At 45.5% G+C, this 19,773-nt stretch overlaps 1 pseudogene; it reads left to right on the top strand.

Moving 5' to 3' along the window:
• Positions 1 to 18,108: 18,108 nt before the first annotated feature.
• Positions 18,109 to 19,499, top strand: LOC143691078 (large ribosomal subunit protein uL4 pseudogene; annotated as a pseudogene).
• The last annotated feature ends 274 nt before the right edge of the window (positions 19,500 to 19,773 follow it).

Genomic DNA, 19,773 nt, shown 5'->3' with positions numbered 1-19,773 from the left:
AGTTACGGTTCTCTAGAGAAACAGAATCAACAGGAAACAATAGTAAATATAAAATTTATAAAAATGTCTCATGTGACCACAGGAACACAGAGCCCAAAATACACATGACAGGCTGCGTGTGAAGCCGATGATTCTGATGGAGGGTCTGGATGAACTCCACAGAAGAGGCTCGCCAGCTGAAGCAGGAAGAGAGCCTGTCTCTATGAATCCTCCTTAAAAGGCTTCCAGGGATCACTCATTGCAGAAAACACTCCCCTTGGCTGATTACAAATGGAATCAGCTGTGTATGCAGCTGATGTGATCATGATTTAATTCTGTGAAATGTCCTCATTGCAACAGACAGGCCAGCACTTGCCCAAAGAGACAAACAGGTACCACCACTTGGCCAAGTTGACACATGAACCTGATCATGACAGTCCACCCCTTGTCAACTTGGCAGCTATACATATCACCTTAAACCATACCTAATTTCTAAATAAAAAACATTAAAACACACATTTTTTTCTTTCACCTAACAATACTCAACTATCCTGCATATAACTGGAAAAACATTAAATCTCTCCAGAATAGGGTGCAAGTCCTTGGGTAATATTCATTCTTAAACTTGATATCTCACAACTCAAATAGTATAACAGGAACAAAACAGCATTACAGTCCTCGTTTCTGTAACTGATCATGTGGTTATAGTTCATATTTCATCACTACCTTCTTCCAGTACCCATTCCATGTTCCCTTTACCCTCAGCAAGCATTTCAGCTGGCCATGGTTCTTTGCCTGATGGGTGACCCAAACCTTCATTCCTGAAGTTTCAGACCCGTTGGTAGTCCTGCCTGGATTGGGCTGTTGCAATTTTCCATTGATTTTAATCACAGGGCATGGTAGTACTAAAAGACACCTTAGGGGATCTCCTGTATTCCCAAAAAAAAAACTCTTCTTTACTTCCATTATGTACTTGCAGTCCTATTTTCCCCTGATAGTCAAGGTCAATCACCCCAGACAATAATGTAATCCCTTTCTTGGCTTGTTGATCCAGGGGCGTGAGTAGCCCAAAGTGACCAGGTGGCAGCTTAGAGTCCAGTTCAATGGAATCAATGTTGTTTCTCCTGGTGGAAGCACTCCCCCTTTTGAAGCTAAAACCTGTAGACCAGCAGAGCTCAGGGTCGCAGGGATAGGAAGCAAAAATTTCCCTAGTGGATCACTAGGGGTAATAGTGAGTGGTACCATTCCCACTTCCACCCCTTGGTTCCTGAACCCATGGACCCTGGCTACGGGAGAAACAGCACCATACAGCGGATGCTAATTCAAAGCATATACAGCTTCCTGGAGAACATTACCTCAGCCCTTCAAGGTATTGCCACCTAGTTGGCAATGTAATTGAGTTTTCAAAAGGCCATTCCACCATTCTATCAATCCAGCTACTTCTGGATAACGGGGAGCATGGTAAGACCAGAGAATTCCATGAGCACGTGCCCATTACCGCACTTCATTTGCTGTGAAGTGTGTTCCTTGATCAGAAGCAATGCTGTGTGGAATACCATGATGGCAGATAAGGCATTCTGTAAGCCCACAGATGGTAGTTTTGGGAGAAGCATTGCGTGCAGGGAAAGCAAATGCATATCCATAGTATGTGTCTATTCTAGTTAGGACAAATCGCTGCCCCTTCTATGAAGGGAATGGTCCAATGTAATCAACCTGTCCCTGGCCGGTCACCTCGGGGAATGGTGCCATATCGGGGGCTGAGTGTGGGTCTCTGCTGCTGGCAAATTAGGTACTCAGCAGTGGCTGTAGCCAAGTCAGCCTTAGTGAGTGGAAGTCCATGTTGCTGAGCCCATGCATAACCTCCATCCCTACCACAATGACCACTTTGTTCATGTGCCCATTGGGCAATGACAGGAGTTGCTGGGGAAAGAGGCTGACTGGTACCCACAGAACAGGTCATCTTATGCACTTGATTATTAAAACCTTTCTCTGCTGAAGTCACCCCCTGGTGCACATTCACATGGGACACAAATATGTTCATGTTTTTAGCCCATTCAGAAAGGTCTATCCACATGCTTCTTCCCCAGACCTCTCTGTCACCAATTTTCCAATTACAATCTTCCCAAGTCCCTGACCATCCAGCCAAACCATTAGCAACAGCCCATGAGTCAGTATACAAACGCACCTCTGGCCAGTTCTCCTTCCAAGCAAAATGAAGAACCAGGTACACTGCCTGAAGTTCTGCCCACTGGGAGGATTTCCCTTCACCACTGTCCCTCAAGGACACCCCAGAACGGGGTAGTAGCGCTGCAGCTGTCCACTTTCAGGTGGTACCTGTATATCGTGCTGAACCATCTATAAACCAGGCCTGAGTTTTCTCTTTCTCAGTCAATTCACTGTAAGGAACTTCCCAAGAGGCCATAGCTCTGGTCAGGGAAAGAAGGATGTGACAGGAGTGGAGACCATAGGCATTTGGGCCACTTCTTCATGTAACTTACTTGTGCATTCAGGACCTGCTCTGGCCCTATCTCATATATACCATTCCTATCTTAAAATAGAGTGCTGCTGTGCATGCCCTACTTTATGGCCTGGTGGGGTCAGACAACACCCAGCTCATGGTAGGCAACTCAGGTCTCATGGTAACTTGGTGGCCCATGGTTAAGCGTTCAGTCTCTACTAAGGCCCAGTAGCAGGCCAAAAGCTGTTTCTCAAAAGGAGAGTAGTTATCTGCAGCAGATGGTAAGGCTTTGCTCCAAAATCCTAAGGGTCTGCGTTATGATTCTCCTATAGGGGCCTGCCAAAGGCTCCAGACAGCATCTCTATTTGCCACTGACACTTCCAGCACCATTGGATCTGCTGGATCATACGGCCCAAGTGGCAAAGCAGCTTATACAGCAGCCTGGACCTGTTGCCGAGCCTCCTCTTGTTCAGGTCCCCACTCAAAATTAGCACCTTTTCTGGTCACTCAATAAATGGGCCAGAGTAGCACACTCAAATGAGGAATATGTTGTTGCCAAAATCCAAAGAGACCAACTAGGTGTTGTGCCTCTTTTTTGGTCATAGGAGGGGCCAGATGCAGCAATTTATCCTTCACCTTAGCAGAAATATTGCAACATGCCCCACACCACTGGACACCTAGAAATTTCACTGAGGTGGAAGGCCTCTGTATTTTTGTTGGATTTATCTCCCATCCTCTGACATGCAAATGTCTTACCAGTAAGTCTAGAGTAGTTGCTACTTCTTGTTCACTAGGTCCAATCAACATGATATCATCAATATAATGGACCAGTGTGATGTCTTGTGGGAGGGAGAAACCATCAAGTTCCCTGTGGACAAGATTATGACATAGGGCTGGAGAGTTGACATACCCCTGAGGTAAGATAGTGAAAGTACATTGCTGACCTTGCCAGCTGAAAGAAAACTGTTTCTGGTGGTCCTTACTAACAGCTATTGAGAAAAAAGCATTTGCCAGATCAGTAGCTGCATACCAGATACCAGGGGATGTATTGATTTGCTCAAGCAATGATACCACATCTGGAACAGCAGTTGCAATTGGAGTTACCACCTGTTTGAGCTTATAATAATCCACTGTCATCCTCCAAAACCCAACTGTTTTCTGCACAGGCCAAATAGGAGAGTTGAATGGGGATGTGGTGGGACTCTCCACCCCTGCATCCTTCAAGTCCTTAAGAGTGGCAGTAATCTCTGCAATCCCTCCAGGAATCTGGTATTGCTTTTGATTTACTATTTGTTAGGTAGAGGCAGTTCTACTGGCTTCCATTTGGCCTTTCCTACCATAATAGCCTTCACTGCATGAGTTAGAGAGCCAATGTGGGGATTCTACCAGCTGCTCAGTATGTTTATTCCAATTACACAATCTGGAACTGGGGAAATAACTACAGAATGGGTCCAGGGGCCCACTGGACCCACTGTGAGATGGACCTGAGCTAAAACTCCATCGATCACCTGGCTTCCATAAGCCCCCACTCTGGTGGACCAGAGTGACATTTTGGGTGCCCTGTAATTAATGTCACTTCTGAACCAGTATCTAATAATCCCCGAAATATCTGATCATTTCCTTTTCCTCAGTGCACAGTTACCCTGGTAAAAGGCTGTCGATCTCCTTGGGGAAGGCTTGGAGGAAGATTAACAGTATAGATTTTTGGCAGTGTAACAGGGTCCTCCCCCAAAGGGACCTGACCTCCCCTTCATTCAAGGGCTCTGGGTCTGTAAACTGTCTCAAGTCTGAAAATTGATTAAGGGGCCGTGGGTCTGTGTTATTGTAATTCAGGTTAGACTTCTGTTCACTTGATCTAGAACTCTTTTGTTTACACAGCTTGAACAAGAATTTAGTAGACTGCTGTTCTATTGTATTTCTAGTTACCCCATGATTTACTAGCCAATGCCACAAATCTCTGAGAGTCAGATTATTTTGACTCCTGCTTTGAGTTTGCTGTCTATTATAATAGCCACGTCTACCCTGTCTTTGGTGATTAATTGCTGCCACCTGGCTTCTGCCAACTCGGAATCTGGTCATCCCCATTGTGTTTAAGGATTCCAGCTCAGTGACAGCAGTTCCTAAAGTAATATCTGACCTACAGAGAAGTGCAACTACAGAGCTCTTCAGGGATGATGGTGCTAGTCTCACAAATTTATTTCTCACTGTTCTGGTAAAAGGCACATCCTCCAGACATTCCTGGGGTGTAAGAGCAGGCTTTGCATGATAAATCCACTCTAACATTCCAATCTCTCTAAGCCTCTGGATCCCCTCATCTACATTATACCAGGAAGTTCTGGCATTTCAACCTCAGGTAACATCGGCCACCTTTTGATTCATGTTCCAGCCAACCATCCAAACAAACTGTAAATACCTTTTCTAACCCCTCAAGATTCTGCATAACATTGAATGCAGAATCTCTGCTTAGTGGGCCCATATCAATAGATTCAGCCTGATCCAGCCTTATATTCCTCCCACCATTATCCCACACCCTTAAAATCCATTGCCACACATATTGCCCTGATTTCTGTCTATAGAAATTGGAAAACTCACACAGTTCTTTTGGAGTATAACGTACCTCCTCATGTGTGATACTTTGTACCTTACCTTTAAGGGACTGTTGGGACTTTAGTTTAGTTATAGGTCTGGAAGAAATGAGGGGCGGTGAGGGTGGGTCATGAAAAGAATTAGAAATATCTTCCAAGCCATTTGCTTCAGGGCCTTCATTTGCAGTTTCATCTAGTGAAACAGGATTGATCACTCGAGGGCTAATCCCTTCAGGAGGAAGTTGGGTGGCCAACTCCTCAAGGCAGGCTGAAGGTGGGGCGGCTATGTCAAAGGAGACTATTATAGGGTTGTCTAGAGAAGAATCAGCATGATCTAGGGTTTCAACCTCACCCCCAACATCATTATCAATCCATATGTCACCATCCTATTTTTCAGGGTCCCACTCCTTTCCAATCAATGCCCTCACTTTAACGGCAGACACCACGCAACATTGAGATTTCAGTTTATGTTGTAAAGTTGCTACTCCAACAATAAGATTCTGAGTCTGATTTTCAGAGACCTCAAGTCTACGGCTACAGGAAATAAGATTTTCCTTCGGGATACTCATAGAAACTTCTACATCTGTTAGATGGCGCTTAAGCTTCTCGTTTGAAGCCTTAAGACCATCCCTTTCACTCTTAATGAATCCAGTGTATCAACAACCAGCCAACATCTCTATACCTCTTATTTCCACAAAACTCTGTAAAGGCGTCAAAAACTTTATCCCCCAGAGCCTGACTTTGTACAAGCGAAGCATTAGGAGAATCGAATGGTGATATTTTGACTATCTCTTTTGCCAACTCACTCCATGGATTGGCAGTGTCATTCTGATTATGGGAATCAGAATCCCTAATGCCTTTGAGTCCAGTCAGAGTAGAAAACCATTCACAAAAACCCATTTTTAAGGTTCTGTTTCTTAAGAACCACTGCTGGTACCAAATTGTATTAGTTAGGGTTCTCTAGAGAAACAGAATCAACAGGGAACACTCGCAAATATAAAATTTATACAAGTGTCTCATGTGACCGCAGGAACGCAGAGTCCAAAATCCACAGGGCATGCTGTGAAGTTGATGACTTTGATGGAGGGTCTGGACAAACTCCACAGGACAGGCTCACCAGCCGAAGCAGGAAGAGAGCCTGTCTCTTCTGAATCCTCTTTAAAAGGCTTTCAGTGATTAGATTAAGCATCACTCATTGAAGAAGACATGCCCCTGTGGCTAATTACAAATAGAATCAGCTGTGGATGCAGCTGACATGATCATGATTTAATTCTATGAAATGTCCTCATTGCAACAGACAGGCCAGCACTTGTCCAATCAGACAAACAGGTACCATCACTTGGCCAAGTTGACACATGAACCTGACCATGACACTACTCCTGCTATTTTTTTTGGTTACAGCCTGCATACAACATCTTTTCCATACTTTCACTTTCAGTCTATTTGTGTCCTTGGATCTAAGATGCATCTGTTGTAAACAGCATATAGATGGATTATATTTTTTAATCCATTCTTCCCATCTGTATCTTTTAATTGATAAATTTAGTCTATTAATGTTTGAAGTTATTAAGGTAAAAGCAATTCTTGAATCTACCATCTTATCCTTTTGTTTTTATTTGTTAAATCTCTGTCCGCCCCCGCCCCCCTTCCCTTTATCCTTTAAATTACCCTAACCGGTATTCTTCAATTCATATCTCCCTCTCCTGTCTTTTTTTTTTTTTTCAGCCTACAGGACTCTTTTTAGTGTTTCTTGTAGGGCAAGTCCCCTGGTAGCTAGTTTTTGTTTTTGAAGATTTTAATCAGTTCCTGAATTTTGAAGAACAACTTGGCTGGTTAAAGAATTCTTGGCTGGAAGCGTTTCTTCTTCAGGATCTTAAATATATCACACCACTGACTTCTTGCCTCCAGGGCATCTGTTGAGTTTTCCCTTCTATGAAGGAGATCGCTTTTCTCACCCTGCTTTCAGGACTATCTGCTTCTCTTTATAACATCTGGCGGTTTGATGAGTATGTGTCTTGGAGTAGGCCTATTTGGATATATTCTATGTGGGGTTTGTTGGGCCTCTGATTTGCATATTTATGTCTTTTATAAGGGTTGGGAAGTTTTCCTGGATTATATCCTCAACCAACCTTCCCATCCCTTTACTCTTTTCTTTTCCTTCTAGGACACCAATGATTCTTGTATTTGTACATCTCTTGTTGGCCATCATTTCCCTAAGATCCAGTTCCGTTTTTTCCATCTTTCTTCTCATTTGTTCTTTTGTGCTCTCTAGTTCAATCGTTCTGTCTTCTAGCTCACCTATTCTTCCTTCTCCTTCTTTGAATCTGCTATTGTGTGTCTCTAGTATATTTCTAATTTGGTCTACTGTGTCTTTCATCTCCGTGACATCTGCCATTTTTCTCTTTAATCTTTTGAATTCTTCTTTATGCTCTTATAGTGTCTTCCTGATATCCTTTATTTCTTTACAAATATCCTTGAGTAGTTGTTCTATAGTCTGTCCCCTCCAATGTTTTGATTTAGTTGTTTGGCTGGGCCATTTCTGCTTGGATGTTCATGTACTTCATGATTTTCTGTTGTGTTTGGGGCATTTGGTTACCTTAATAAGGTTATTTTGTAAGTTGATATCCTTCACTCATCTAAAGTTTTGTATTTACTTGGTTTTATATTGAAGGTTCTCTTTTGCACTTGGTTTGTCAGTAATTCCCGTCAAACCAAGGCCCGGATCTTATGTTGGAGATAACTATTCTACTTGAAGGCCTAATAAAGGCTAGGCAGGGGTGCCTGAGTTCAGTGGCAGAAGGCCCGCCCACCATAGGTGAGACCTGGGCTCAATTCCGGCCCATGCACCCAAAAATGTAAATAATAAAAATAAAATACAATTTGTTTAAAATATGAAAAAACACACCTCAATAGTAGTAGGCCCCAAAATCAGAAGGAGACAACTCAAGATATATTGTGAATGAGCTCAGACTGGTGCCCACAGAAGGGAGAGAAAAATTTTTTTAAATAAATAATAAGAAATAAGAAATGAAAAATAAAAGTCATCATATATATGATGTATACAAATATAATAATAATAATAACAACTTAAAAATATATATTTTTAAAAACTAGGCAGATAGGAAATTCGCCAGACTACACTACCACTTCTTCCCAGCAGGTGGCACTCCTGAGGCACCTCTTCTCCTCAGGTTGGTCCCTCCCAACTGCAGCAGCTGGCTGGGAAGATGGGGGGGGGGGGGCGGGGGGAGTTGCTCCTGACACAGGATGGTGAGCCAACAGCAGTGCTCAGGGGAGCAGACGATCAGTAGTGCCTGCTGCCCAGCAGATGTGCTATTCACCGCATCTGATGGGACAGCCACTCACAGCACCTGGCTGGGCAACTGATCCCAGCACTCCAGGGTGTGGCTTTAGATGGCCAGGTCTGCCTCTGGGCTCCCCAGGGTCACAGTTGGCTGCAGAGCCACTCGGGGAGGCCTCCCCAACCAGCAGTTAGGGCAGACTGGAATAGAGGGACAGTCAGTTCCCTCAGATCCTGACCTCCCCGTGTGCCACCGCCTGCCCCTGTGGTCAGTATTTTTTGACTGCTCAGGTCAGAGTATCTGTCCTCGTCTAATTTTAATAATGTATTTTCTTTAACCCAATGTATCCAATATATTATGCTTTTAATATATCGTCAATACAAAAAATTATTGAGACATATTGCTTTTTTTCTTATTAAGTTTTCAAAATCTGGTATTTTATATTTAGGATGCATCTCAGTTCAGACCAGCCACATTTCAAGGCTCAAGAGCGACATGCAGCTGGCAGCCCCTCCACTGGACAGCTTAGTTATACCTCTTACTTCCAGCCTGGGGGCCGTGGATGAGTGGCAATTGCCACACCTGGAATCTGGCTAGAAATGCAGACTCTCTGGTCCCATCCCAGACCCACTTAATCAGAATCTGTTTTTAACAAGATTCTCAGGTGATTTGCAAGCATGTTTAAGTCTGAGAGTACAGGTCATCATGGTCTCGTTTGTTCTTGAGAGTATCCCTGCATTTTTCAGACCATGTGTCTTAATTTTGGCTGCCAAAGCACGAGCACCTCACCAACAATGGGATTCATCTCAATCCTCAGAGGAAGGGGCGGGCATTCCTTCACCCATTCCATGGATGGAGACATCATAGAAGCACCAGGGGCTGCTCACCATCTGTTCACACCCCTTACAGGACTGCAGGACACGTCTCCCTCCCAGGTCCCCTTTGCAGTTCCCTCTGCCAGCCCTGCAAGTGCTCCCTCTGAATTTCTGTTTCTACCTCTTCTTCCTCTTCTTCAGTTCTATCCATAACCATCTCCTTCTCTTCCTCCTTCTTCCTCTTCTTTGTCCTCTTCCTTCTTTCTCTTCCTCTTCTTCATCTCCTTCTTCTCTGTCTGAATTTCTGCAAGTTGCTATAACAGATATCATGGGCTAGCGGACCGAAATAATAGCAATTTGCTGTTTCATGTTTTTGGAGCCTAGAAGTCCAAAATCCAGGTGTTGGTGGGGCCACGGTTTCTCTGGAGTCTTAATTCCTGTGGTGGCTTGTCCATGTCCATATTGAATGTAGAGTCTCAAAGGGAGATTTCATGTATAAGGTTTGCCTTTCTGGAACCTATAATTCCCAGAGAGTTCCTGGGTCAGATGAATCCTGAAATCCAGTGGAACCAGCCTTTCTAGGATTAACAATTAATTACATCCCCCCATCCTTTAGTGTAGACACCCCTTCTCAACATGAAAAAGTCAGAATGGGCCCTATAGATTGGGGGAAGGATCAAAGGAGAAAGGGAAGGTATAAAAGAGAAATAGAATTGACCAAATGAGTAAGACTGCTGAATCACTATATTACTATTCCTTCTAGCCTAGTGTTTTGGAGCAGCCAGAAGTAAAAATCTGAGGTGGTGGAATGGTAGGTAGCTTCATGACAAACTCTGAGATCTGTTCTGTAACTCCTTGTTGAAGTATGCTTTGAAAATTATTGCTTTTTCTTTCTTTGCTTTGTATATATATTATATTTTACAATAGAAAATGTCAAAAAGAAAAGAAAGGCTTTTTATTCTCCCTTGCCTTTCTGGGGCTAGAATATTCTCACTTTGTAAAATAAGAGATTGGCAATTCTAGGTCTTAGTGAGAAAAGTATTTATAAAATTAAGCTTTTATTGAAGTAGAACATAATATAGAAAAGTACATAAAGTCATAAATGTACAATGTGATGAATTTTCACAAACTGAACACACCTCTATCCCTTGTACACTCATAAAGGAACAGAAAAGTCCCAATGCCCCTAGAAGTTTATACTGGTTTGAAGCTGTCGTGTACCCCAGAAAATCCATGCTCTTTAATCCTCACTTATTATTGTTGGCTGGGACCTTTCTGATTGTTTCCATGGAGATGTGACCCAAAAGTGGGGTTGCTTACCCTTTAAGAGGGAAGCATTTTGGAAAAAGCTCAGGACTACCAGAACTGACAGAGGCTACACAGCCAGAGACCTTTGGAGCAGAAAGACGTCCCCAGGAAGCCTTATGAAATGAGGAGAGAACACTAGCAGACGTCGCCATGTGCCTTTCCAGCTGAGACAGAAGCCCTGAATGGCACTGGCCTTCTTGAACCAAGGTATCTTTTGCTGGATGTATTTGTTTGGACATTTTGATAGCCTTGCCTTAATTCAGACATTCTCATGGCCTTAGAACTGTAGACTTGCAACTTAATAATTCCCCCTTTTAAAAGCTACCCACCACCTAGAGCAAAGCCGTCCACGTGTTTCTCTCTAGTCCCAACCTACCTCTTTCCTAGGGTCCCTGCTAACCTTCTGGCAGCATAGATTAGTTTTACCTGTTTTTCTGCTTTACATACATGGAGTTGTATAGTATGAACTGTTTCAGGTCTGGCTTCTTTTATGGGACCCAGCCTGGCTCGGTGACATCCCCTCACCTACCAGGCTCCAGGCCCACAGGCCTCCCTGCTCTGCCTCCAACTTGCTGTCACGGCCTTTGTGGGACCATTTCAGACCAGCTCCCTGACCTGTCCATGCATGGAGCCCCACCCTCACCTGCCTTCCAGCTTTATCTGTCCACGAGCCATCACCACCCCACGTGCTTGTGGACCTGCATTTTTGTCACTGTCTTGTTCCATTAGAACGCCAGCTCCCTCGGGGCAGGGGCTCTATTTCCTTGGCTGTTATGTCACCAGCCGAAATAGCATCTGGTAGGTAGCAGGTGCTCAGTAAATGTTTGTTGCATGAAGAAATGTCTGAGTTCTCTGATCGTGCCACGAATTCCTTTTCACACTGCACACCTTGGCATATGTTGTTTCCCCAGTCTGGAAACTCCTCACTGCAAGTTTCTACCTTGGAGGGGGGGCGTGTACCCAACTCACAATAAGTCTTTTAGGATTTTTGTAGTTTGTGACTCTGTGCTAAGGCAGTAAACAATTGCCCTGATTCAGTCTGGGCCAAGATCTCTGCTCCAGGAATTTGGAACTGGGTCTGACATTCCACCCTTATTCTGCGCTTGTCTTTATATATATATATATATATATATTTCTTTTTAAAGGGAGGTGCATGACATCATCCACCCTGTGGCCTGCAGTTGCAAAGACGAGAATAAGCAGATGGCCCTCAAGGGGTGCAGTGGGCGCTGTGGTGCAGCCCCTGGCCCCTCCTGGGCCAAGGCTCCTGTTCTCCAGCTCCCAGGAGTGGCAGCTCTGACAGCTCACCGCTGAGTTCTTCCCTGGGCTTTCTTTGTACTTTGACCCAGGGAGCTGCCTTGCCCAAGGTTATTTCCCCCTAGGGCAGCCTGCAGCCAATGCCAGCAATGCCTGGTTACAACTCTCAGCCCCCACAATTGAAGGGCAACCCCAGCTCCTGAATTCCCCGGGGAATTGGCCAAAGCTCTGGGTTTTTCCTTTCCACCCTTGCCCCCCTGTGGCTGTGTGACAGTGCAGTCTAAGCAGCTTTCTGTGTGCACGCCTCAGAGACCTCCCTTCTGTTCCCCAGGGAACCCAATCTCAAACGAGAGGCTTTCAGATCAAAGGTGGGGCGGCACGGGCTCCGGGGGTGGCCAGAGCCAAGCCCGCCAGAATTCCTAGGGCCCATCCACGCCCCCCTGCTGCTCCCGCACACTGGGCGTCGCGGATGAAATGGTTTGCTGGCGGTTAGGGTGGCACCAGGCGCCCCGGGGCAGGTCCGGGCCGCACTGTGAGGTGGGGGCGCCTAGCACCTTGTCTTTATTTCCCGAATCTCCTTCAGGCCGCGCCGCCAGGTGCCCCCAGCGCCCGCGGGCTGGTTTGTGAGGTGCCCACAGGGGTGGGCCCCGGGCCGCTCGCTTCCGCCACCTCCCGCGCGGGCCCTCCGCTCGCAGCCGCCGCCTGCCGCCCGCTGGGCGCCGAGCTCTCCAGGAGTTTCCTCCCCGGGTGGCACCGCAGCTCTGAGCCCACCCTAAGTCTGATGCGGCCTCCAGGCTACGAGGCCGAGACGCTCAGGGGCCCTCGACCGCTCGCGAAAAACATTCCCTCCAACCTCCCGGGGAGGCAACGGGGAAGGCGGGGGGCGGTCCCCAGCCCGGCTCGACCTCTGAGAGGCTTTGTGTTTCCGGGGAGGGGGCGCTTAGGGACCCAGAGGAAGCCCAGCCCTGCCGCAGTCGGCCCCTCTGAGTGGCTCGGACCGTGCAGGGCTGGAGGGTCTGGGTCCAAGGTGGGCCAGGAGGGGCGCCGCGGGGGTTAGGGCAAAGGCGGGCAACGGGGAAAACGCTGGGGGAGGGGGCGGGAGGGCCTGGAGTGGCCGCGGGGCGCGGTGGCATCCGATTCCGTCGTGGCTCCCGCTGGAGACCTCAGGCGGCGGGACCTCGGGCGCCGGGACCGGATCTACCGAGCATCTACTGTGCATCACGGGCGGGGCTAGAGCGCTCCCTGCTGGAACCACCTCTCCGGCTCAGCCCCACCCTTACCCGCCTTCCTCCCCGAGGCGGCGGACCCTGTGAGGGGACCCGGCAGGTGCTGAGACAACCGAGTCTGCCTCCCAAGTCCCAGCCGGCTGTTCCCGCGCACGCTGCTGGCGTTGCGGGCCCAGTGTCTTCCTGCAACTGGTTGGGCCTTAGTTCAAAGAGAAAAGTAAAGAAGGGCCCTTCCTTCCTCCCTCCCTCCCTCCCTCCCTCCCTGGAACATCCCCTCTTGATATCTTAAAAAATCTTCAGGGCCTTTGGCTTGGGCAATCATTTAAAAGCTAGGTTTGGCACTTTGGAAGGGAGCTTCCGATCTGTACCAGAAACAATACGTTGTTACCGATCTGTACCAGAAATAATACATTGTTACCGTCGTTTAATTTTGGGATTTGGTTCTTTGAATCTCTGCTTCCGCCCGGGACCTCGCAGAGCCCACTCTGAGATGCCGGGAGAGGGGAGAATACTTTTGGCTGACCAAGCAGGGATTGTGAAGAGGGTCGGTTTGCTTTCTTTTGAGTTGATGCTACCAGGGCCCTCCTGGGGTCTAAGATTATTCTAGAACTAACCACATCTAAGTTTGACGGGTGGTTCATTGTGGTTCCTCAAAGGAATTGGGACAGAAAGGGACATCAAATGGAACCCTTCTTGTGGTGCCGCCTCTGATGCACGTCATTTAGAAGGGCACAGTTATTGGCTGATTGATAAAGAACTAGATAGAAATAGATTTTACATCCTTCCTGGCCACATAATTTTTTTTCCAGATGTTCTCACCTAAAGCTTTCTTACTGCAGTTTTAGAACAGTACCTCCTGTTGCTTTTGGAAATGGAGGACAGTGTCATTAACTTCTGCTAGATAAATTTTCAAATGATTGAAGACAATTATTAGCCAAAACCCTGTCATCCTTCCTTCTTCGAGGTTAAGTAATAAAAAACCTTTAGCCTATCTTCCCGTGACCCATTTTCTGTCTCTTTTTATTTAGTTCCTTTAGTTCTTTTTATCCATCTTCAAACATAAAAATGAGAATTCAATTATACTGCAATGCTCGCACAGACTATGTGACTTAAGCATGCCAAATGTCATCCTTATAAATTGCAATCGACTTTCTTTCCTTGGATACAGTGGGGACCTGGCTTATATTAATATTCATAGCTGTAAGTTTTAGATAAACCATACATGAAATAGCTGCCCCAATTTAAGACTGTGTCACATTATTATAGTAAGCTGTGTAAATTTCATTCTAATATTTATATTGTGGCATTATTGATTTACAATACATAAGTATTTATTAAATCAAGCTAAATACCTAAAAGCTATTGCAAGAGTAAATAAAATAATATATATACAACATGTAGTGCGATTTGGGGCATATATATCTGCCAAATAAATGGCAGTGATTTTTTGTGAATATTGTTAATGTTACCAATTATTATCATCATTTTCATTGCTTACCTGACCTCTGGAATAAACCAGTCATTAGAGAAATATTCCTAAGAGAAAGAACTTTTTTTTTTTTGGAGGGCATGGTCTGGGAATTGAACCCGGGTCTCCCGCATGGAAAGTGAGCATTCTACCACTGAACCACCTGCGCACCCAGAAATAAATTATTTTTTTTTTTTTTTTTTTTTTTTTTTTTTAAGGAAAGACAGAGAGAAGGAAGGAAGGATAGAAGGAAGGAAGGAAGGAAGAAAGGGAAACATCTTTAAACATTTTCTTGTTTTATTGTATTCTGTTTCTCCGTTTTTTGTTACATGGGCTGGGGCCGGGAATCGAACCGAGGTCCTCCGGCATAGCAGGCAAGCACTTTGCCCGCTGAGCCACCGCGGCCCGCCCAAGAACTTATTTTTAAATGTTCCTGTATTAGGCTGTATACACTGGTGAAACATACATGTTATGCGAGACAACCGCAGATTGCTTGTTGTTCAACGTAAGAATGTTCTCAAAGAAACAGTGTGTCTTTAACTGTCTTATGAAGGTAGTGTGCCGGTTTGCCTCTGTCAGGTACCCCAGAAAAGGCCATGTTCCCTTTATCCATCCCTGTGGGGCAGACCTGTTGTGGGCGGGACCTTTTGATTGGGTTGTTTCCATGGAGCTGTGACCCAGCCCATTCCAGGTGGGTCTTAATCCTTTACTGGAGTCCTTTCTGAGAGGCTAAAAGTCAGGAAAAGACCTGAGAGCTTACAGAGAAACGTCCAGAGACATTTGGAGACAGCCATTGAAATCAGAACCAGGAGAGAAGGACCAGGAGACGTCACCAGGTGCCTTCCCATGTGACAGAGGAACCCTGCGTGCCAGCAGCTTTTCCTTAGAGAAAGTGTCATCCTCTGAACACCTTAATTTGGACATTTTTAGAGCCTTAGAAGTGCAATTATTAATCGTTCTTATTAGTAAGGCATAATTTGAAACATTTCTGACTAAATACCAAGACTAAATACACACTCTCCAAACAAGGAGGGACTGAGACTGAAATGCATCAGCCACGGATGTGGCAAATTCCTTCCAAGCTCTAGCATCATAATGCCCTGTTTCAGTCATTATTAACCTAATAAATCCCCATTGAAAAACCCAACCCTATTTCTGGAATATTGCCTGCTGGCCACTTTAGGGACACTGTGGGGCGGTGGGAGGGGAGAGGAGGATATAGAAACTTTCTGCAGGATTTTCCTATAAACCTACACCTGCTCTAAACATAATTTTTTTTTTGTATGCTGTGTGGCGAGGTCACATTTCATTCTTTTTCCATGGGCGTATCCCATTATTGCAGCACCACTTGTTGAATTTTTGTTTGTTTTGCTGGAAGTACATGGACTGGGATCGAACCTGGGTCTCCCGCCTGGCAGGCAAGAATTCTACCACTGAACTACTTTTGCACCCTAAACATAAATTTTTTAAATCCAAAAAAACACAAATAAAAAACATGAATAATAGGGGAGTCGTGGGGCAGAGACAATAGATGGCAACTCCCTATACTTTCTGCTCAGTTTTCTGTCAACTTAAAATGCTCCAAGAAATAAAGTCTGCTAATTTAAAAAAGACCACACTCTCAAGGCAGTACTTTATTTAAAAGGAAAAAATAATGAACTAATGTATTAGCAAGTGACTGCAGCCATTAGCCCATGTCTTAGTGAGAAGGCTTGCCCTGCCAGGGACGGTGTGGGCTCAGTGCCCCGGGGCCACTCATCTGTTCTGGGGCCAGTGAACCTCCACCTTTCTGTGCCTCAGGTTCTCGAGTGGAAAATGGGAGCAAGAGGAGCGTAAGGACGAAAAGAGTTGAGCCAAGTAAACCAGTTGGAAGGGTGCCTGGCCCAGTTCTAAGTGTTCCATAAATGTTACCTAAAATTATTACAGTATTTGCGCCTTGCTTTTGAAAAGCAGGGCTTAGCACCGTTTTCTCTCTTTTTTTTTTTTTTAAAAAAAGGAGTAATTTATGCCGCACAACTGGCAGCCTGAAGAGCATCTGGTGAAGAGTCCTCTCTCCCACGCTGTCTGCCCCCTCCCCATCCCCCCCAGTTCAGTTGCACACCTTGCATTTTCCTCTTGTCAGTTCCATAGCAACCGTGCAGGGTTGCCTTCCTCCCCTTAAGGGCTCATGGTCCCTTACTGAGAGATACTAGAATGCAGGGTGGTGAAGGTTTTACAAGCTCAAGCTATTTTCAAGAACAAAACAGAAAATATTCTATGTAAATTGCATTTTCAAAAATGATTAATGCTGCTTGAACAAAATGGTATGCTAAATCAATCTGAGGTTGAGTTTTTAAATAACTCCCCTTCGAGCCTTGTAGGAATGGGTCTGATGACGCTGAGCTCTGCTGCTTGGGTTTAAATCCAGGCTCTGATGCTCACTACCCATATTGTTATGACGAGGTACTCTTACCCTCTCTGTGCCTCAGATGTCCTCAACTGCAAAAATGATAGTGATCTGATAAGGTTGTTGTGGAAAGGAAGTTAATTAATCAATGTAAAGCCCTTAAGAATTTTTAACCCGTTTAATCAAACTTTGTCTTACCTTCCATATCCAGAGAGAGATAAGGAATGCTGTGTTGTTTTGTGGTTTTTGTACCTGCAGTTGGGAATATCTTTTTCCTCCTTTTATTTCCATGTCTTGAAATCCACCCCCATTTGGTGGTCATTTCCAATGTACCTATTCCCTAAATCACTTACTGATCTCAATGACTTGCCATTAAGAGTCTGCATATTTTCTGTCATTGAGTTTACTTTAGTTTTCATATATTACAATTTTGGGGGTTGTATTAGTCAGGGTCCTCTAGGGAAACAGAACTGATAGGAGATATCTGTAAATATCATGAGATTTTTGTATGAATTGTCTCATGCGACTGTGGAGTTGGGCGACTCCAGATTCCATAGAACAGGCCACAGTCTGGGAATTCCAGTGAAGGTTTTTGATGAATTCCCCATGAAAATCTGGCTGGCTGAAGTAGAGACGGCAATTCTTTCTTGTGACTGCTGAATCCATCACTTCTCCTTTTGAAGCCTTCAACTGATTGGATTAAGCTTCACTCATTGTGAAGGCAATTTCCTCAGTTAATTGTAGATGCATTCAGCCATAGATGCAATTAACTCACTGATCATTTAAGTCCATGAGATGTCCCCACAATAACAATGAGGCCAGTGCTTGCTTGACAAATGACTGGACACCATTATCTGGCCAAGTTGACACATGAACTTCAACTTCACAGGGATCTTATGTCATCTTTGCTAGCCCTCCTTTAGAGAGCTAGTGAAGTCATCATGGGTTGTATTTTCAAGGAGGGAGTGGATTTGAAGTAGGTCTTCAAGGATGCTTTGAATTTGGTAGGTGACCTTGAGGGGAGACTGAGAACTATATCCCTTGGGGAAGAGTGAAGAGGCCAGGAGAATTCCTGTTTGGGGTTGGATGGTTAAGTTTCAAAATTTCAAGGACCAAATTTCAGAGGACTATGGAAGCTGCACAGCTCATTAAATACGACAAGAGAGGAAACAGAGAGCCATGAGTATCTTAAGCAGTCTTAGATAATTACGGCTTTCTGCCACACAAGTCTATATTAAGATTAGAACAGTAGTCTTGGGGTTCACCCCTATAAAACTTATTCCTGCAAAGGAAAGGCTGAACCTACTTAAAGTTAGGCCTGCTTTTTCCTGTGGGAGCCACCGGGTTGAGAGGAGTGTGGCCCTCTCCTCTCCCCGCCATGGCGTGTGCTCGCCCATTGATATCGGTGTACTCTGAAAAGGGGGAATCATCTGGCAAAAATGTTACTTTGCCTGCTGTATTCAAGGCTCCCATTAGACCGGATGTTGTGAACTTTGTTCACACCAACTTGCGGAAAAACAACAGACAGCCCTATGCTGTCAGTGAGTTAGCAGGTCATCAAACCAGTGCTGAGTCCTGGGGCACTGGCAGAGCTGTGGCTCGAGTTCCCAGAGTTCGAGGTGGTGGGACTCACCGATCTGGCCAGGGGGCTTTTGGAAATATGTGTCGTGGAGGCCGCACGTTTGCACCAACCAAAACATGGCGTCGATGGCACCGAAGAGTAAACACAACGCAGAAGCGATATGCCATCTGCTCTGCCCTGGCTGCTTCAGCCTTACCAGCACTGGTCATGTCTAAAGGTCATCGTACTGAGGAAGTTCCTGAACTTCCTTTGGTGGTCGAAGATAAAGTTGAAGGCTATAAGAAGACCAAGGAGGCTGTTTTGCTTCTTAAGAAACTCAAGGCCTGGAATGATATCAAAAAGGTCTATGCTTCTCAGCGGATGAGAGCTGGCAAGGGTAAAATGAGAAACCGTCGTCGCATACAGCGCAGGGGACCGTGCGTCATCTATAATGAGGACAATGGTATCATCAAGACCTTCAGAAACATCCCTGGAATTACTCTGCTGAATGTAAGCAAGCTGAACATTTTGAAACTTGCTCCTGGTGGGCATGTGGGACGTTTCTGCATTTGGACTGAAAGTGCTTTCCGCAAGTTGGATGACCTGTATGGCACTTGGCGTAAAGCTGCCTCTCTAAAGAGTGACTGCAACCCTCCCACTCACAAGAGGATGAATACAGACCTTAGCAGAATCTTGAAAAGCCCAGAGACCCAAAGAGCCCTCCGAGCACCGCGCAAAAAGATTCATCGCAGAGTCCTAAAGAAGAATCCACTGAAAAATCTGAGAATCATGTTGAAACTGAACCCATGTGCAAAGACCATGCGCCGAAACACCCTTCTTCGCCAGGCCAGAAATCACAAACTCAGGGTGGATAAAGCTGCCGCAGCACTAGAGGCCAAATCAGATGCGAAAGGGGTTCCAGGCAAGAAGCCTGTTGTGGGGAAGAAAGGGAAGCAGGCTGTCGGTGTCAAGAAGAAGCCCCAGAAGCAGATGCCTTTGGGAAAGAAGGCTGCCTCTGCCAGGAAGCCAGCAGCAAAGAAACCTGCCACAGAAGAAAAGAAGCCTGCTGTCTAAATTGCTTACTCCATAAAACTCAAAATCATTTTGGACACATTATTTTGAATAAAGATCACATTCAGATCAAAAAAAAATTAGGCCTAAGAGTCACCCCCCAGAGAACCTCTTTTGTTGCTCAGATGCGGCCTCTCTCTCTAAGCCATCTCAGCAGGTGGACTCACTGCCCTCCCACTCTCTATGTGGGACATGACCCCCAGGGGTGTAAATCTCCCTGGCAGTGTGGGACAGAAATCCTGGGATGAGCCAGAACCCGGCATCAAGGGATTGAGAAAACCATCTCGACCAAATGGGGGAAGAGAGAAATGAGACAAAATTAAGTTTCAGTGGCTGAGAGATTTCAAACAGAGTCAA

This window comes from Tamandua tetradactyla, chromosome 7, assembly GCF_023851605.1.
Source record: "Tamandua tetradactyla isolate mTamTet1 chromosome 7, mTamTet1.pri, whole genome shotgun sequence".
Taxonomy (NCBI): Eukaryota; Metazoa; Chordata; class Mammalia; order Pilosa; family Myrmecophagidae; genus Tamandua; species Tamandua tetradactyla.
Note: the sequence above shows the minus strand (reverse complement) of the source record. Positions and strands in the feature narration are given on the sequence as shown.